The sequence below is a fragment of the Tupaia chinensis genome, unplaced genomic scaffold (genome assembly GCF_000334495.1).
Source record: "Tupaia chinensis unplaced genomic scaffold, TupChi_1.0 Scaffold000217_1, whole genome shotgun sequence".
NCBI classification, from domain to species: domain Eukaryota; kingdom Metazoa; phylum Chordata; class Mammalia; order Scandentia; family Tupaiidae; genus Tupaia; species Tupaia belangeri.
Window position 1 is genome coordinate 8,208,755 of NW_006159692.1, and position 3,765 is coordinate 8,212,519.

The window sequence follows — 3,765 nt, forward strand, 5'->3', positions numbered from 1 at the left end:
CCACATGAGATTAATTTTTGTTCTAGAAATGATCAAACGAAACCTGGTTACAGACCATACTGCTGCATGAACATGACCAAGAGGACAGATGGGGAAGAGGTGCTCAGTACTCAAGTGTTGCCGTGCCAAGTCAGAGGGCATTTCCAGCAGAACTAATGACAGAACTACGCATTTACTGATTCATTCTCTTACTGATTTCTCACTCAAAAGTCATTTACTGAGCACACTGGGCACTGAGGACTAAAGAAAAAAAAATTCATTCATTTACAAATATGTGTTTAGCACCTACTATGTGCCAGGCTCCATGCTCGGGACTGAGGATCTGCAGTGAGTAAGATCAGTGAACTCTCTTTCCTATTCTGCTGGGGAAGATTGGCGATGGGAAAATAAACACATAAATAAACAAAGTAGTATGGAGTCTGTAATAAAGCAATGAGATAGGTATTGACTGGGAGAGGTACTTCCACAAAGGTGCTATGTCCACAAAACTCTGAAGGTTAAGGAGGAAGCTGTCACATAGGAAGCCAGGACAAGCATTTCCTGCCTAGAGAACAGTAACAGGCTCACAGGTCGTAAAGGCCTTGTGTGTTTGGTGGGAGGCTGGCTGCAGGTCAAGCAGGTGAAGGGTGCTTGTTGGTTCTAGGCTGGAAAGCAAGGAGGGGCAGGTGTTTGGAGAATGGCAGGTATTTAGATTGTAGGTGTGATGGGTAGTGTTTTAGGGCCTCGGACAAGGAGATTAATCAAACTCCTTTGGAAGATCACAAGCTGCCATTCAGTGAGTGATTGGAAGATGAGAAGAGGAGAGAGCAGTTCAGAGGTCTCATGGAGGGTTCAGACAGTGTCACTTTTACACAGCACGAGTGATAGTAGAGACACATGGAGGAGTATGAGGTTCATTTGGATCTGAACATGGCTTCTTTGTGGAAGAAAAGACTCAAGTCAAACTCTCGGGTTTGGGGATTAAACACATAACAGATGGTAAGGATGTTTCCTGAGATCAGGATTCCAGGGAAAGACTGGCTGAAGGTGGGGAAGGCAGACTATCAATCCCTGCCCTGCTGGAGCTTCTGGTTCCGTAAAAGAGATGGGCGTGGAGTGTATGCTATGGTGACAGGTGCTGCCAGTGGGTGTGTGAGGACATGATCTGAGTCCTGTGAGGTGACCGTGCAGTTTACTTCCTTACCCCGCTCTGGTTCACTTGGACTTCCATGAAGACTGGTGGAGTGTTCCACATTATCATCTATCAGTGAAGTGGCGACAGAGAGTACCAACAGGGCTCTCAAGTCCTACTGCTTTGATAACCATCAAGAGCCTATTAATATGGCCCAAGAAGTACCTGGAGTAGTAAAGTCCACATGCCTTGAGAAATTACACCTGTCCCTACTTAAGCAACAAGTTGAGAACCAGTATATTGGCCTCTTCCAAGTCGCTCAGATAACAGACAAACAGCTATAGAATGATTTATGACATAGGGAAAATAAAAGTAACTTGGAGAAGATGGAGTCGCCCATGCCACTCCTGGAAGATTTTGGTACAGGCTCAGAGGTGGTGATACTCCCAAGGTCCCACCATCAGAATATGAATCTATTCAAAGACCAGAGGGCTATGGCTGATGCACTACTGTATTTTGCAGAAAGTACATTGTTTCCAAGGACATCTCAGAAAAATTAAAGTCCGTAACTTTAATAATGATGGGGCCCTGGTTGCTGGAGCAAAGAAAAAACGATTAACATTCTTCATGTTACTAACATGGGACTACCACACTCCTTTGACCTCCAGAGGCAGTATGCCTTGAGTTCTCTTTTGAAAAAGAAAAAGTACTGGGAACCAGCAGTTAGCGAAATGGCTATGTCGCTGGACTCCCACGTAGTTGACCGCGGTTCGTGTCCCGGACCCGGTGGCTTAAAACTCATGCCGGGCATGTATGCATGTGTGCCCAAGATCCCGAGAGGAGAATGGAGGAGAAGGGATTGCGGCGTGACCATCCCCTCTCGGGGGTGATTTCTCGCTTTCTGTCTCTATGTCTCTGTCTGGTGAGCGCACGCGCCCTATAGCAAAATCCTCTCCAAAAAAAAAAAGAAAGAAAGAAAAAGTACTGGCCATATAGCAGCCTGAGCCTGCTGAATATCCATGGCACCACTGGATATTCAGTCTACAACTTCATGATGTGACACTGGGACAGGCTTGAAGTCTTTCATCCAGAAAAAAATACAAAATTGGTGCCCACCTACCATCTGACAAGGCGATGAAACTATTGGTACCCCAAATGTTAACTATGGAGTTCACTTCTTTGTAAACACAATACTAATAAAATTGCAATTAAATTCCATTTACAAAAATTGACGTGTGTTATCACTTGGGCTCTAGCCACACAAGGAGGCTTTCTATGTCCCTTAAAGTAAGTGTATGCTTTCATTTGTTAGGTTATATGGATACCCCAGTTTTTTTAGACTTCATGCAGCTTCTAACCAGCAAGTTTCTCTAAGCCTAATAAGGTCATAGTGCTATGGAATGAAATAGCCACTGCTGTATTGAAACGCTAGAACAGATGTCGACAAGATAAAAATTCCCATTACAAAGGCTGCATTACATTGCAGCAAACGGAGCAAATGCTTTCATCCAATCAACTACCAAACATAGCTCTATTTACGAAGGAATTTATGAATCTGCTTCTACTAATTGTCATGCTCTTCATGGTTTTATGCCTTTGAAAGCCACAATCTTCAACTTGAAATGGGATCCTGTATTTGACTCTGAAACTGCTTCTCTATCGCAGCCGATTTAGCCCTCGTGGCCACTTGTTAGTACCAGCTAGATTTGGAAATCTGGGAGACAATTCACATGTGGATGTTAGAAACTTCAAATTTGCTTCCAAAAAAGTAGGCTCCAGTCCAACATATTTTGCTTGGTGCCTTAGTGGGGACCACATTTTAACTGCCACACATACTCTCATGTTTGGGGTTAATAATCACAAGTTTTGGCATTATACCAGCTCTATCCTACACAGTAAGATGTGTCGTCGAATGCAGAAATAAGGCAAGTTTCTTGGCAGCCATTTTGGGATGGACTATTGCCAGCAAAAACAATAACTTACCAAGTAGTTGCAAGTGAAATACCCAAAGAGGAATGGAAACTTGCAACGGCTAATGAACACCCAGCTTTAAGAAATAAACCAATCATCAATTCCAAGCTTAAGGGGAGAATCCACTCCAAAATAAGAAATCACAACAACAAAGAATTAAGCCATTATCCAAACCAGCTTATATGAGGCTAAGAAAGTGGCAGAGCAGGAAGCTATGACAAAGGCCATGATTTGTCACCTACTTCTGCCCCACAGAGCACATCCCAAATACAGTAGCTCAGTTCATATCTGGGGACCCTGTGATAGGCGAACACCTCTGGAATCTATTAAATTGAAGCAACTGTAAGGTGAAACCTGCAGCAGCTGAAACACAAAGATTGACAGAGAGCCAGTTGGTAAGCTAGTTAGCATACATCAGTGGAAATGCATCTGTTAAACCCAGCGCAGCCCTTTCAATAGCCTCCTACCCACATTTAATGCTCACCTAGAATTCTAACCACTTATCCAAGCTTCTGGATGTACGAAATTATTTCAAAAACTTGTGGAAAAGCTGATATTAAAGTGAAAGTTTATTTTGGTGCAAATATTTGAAAATATACGATAAATATTTGCATTTTTTATCATATGCATTTTTCATAAACTTGTTAAAAACCCCTGTGATGTTATTTAATAGTGTCCATTAT

The 3,765-nt window shown here is 42.8% G+C and overlaps 1 pseudogene; it reads left to right on the forward strand.

Moving 5' to 3' along the window:
* Positions 1-1,749: 1,749 nt before the first annotated feature.
* On the forward strand, positions 1,750-3,417 carry LOC102500136 (eukaryotic translation initiation factor 2A pseudogene; annotated as a pseudogene).
* Positions 3,418-3,765: the final 348 nt, after the last annotated feature.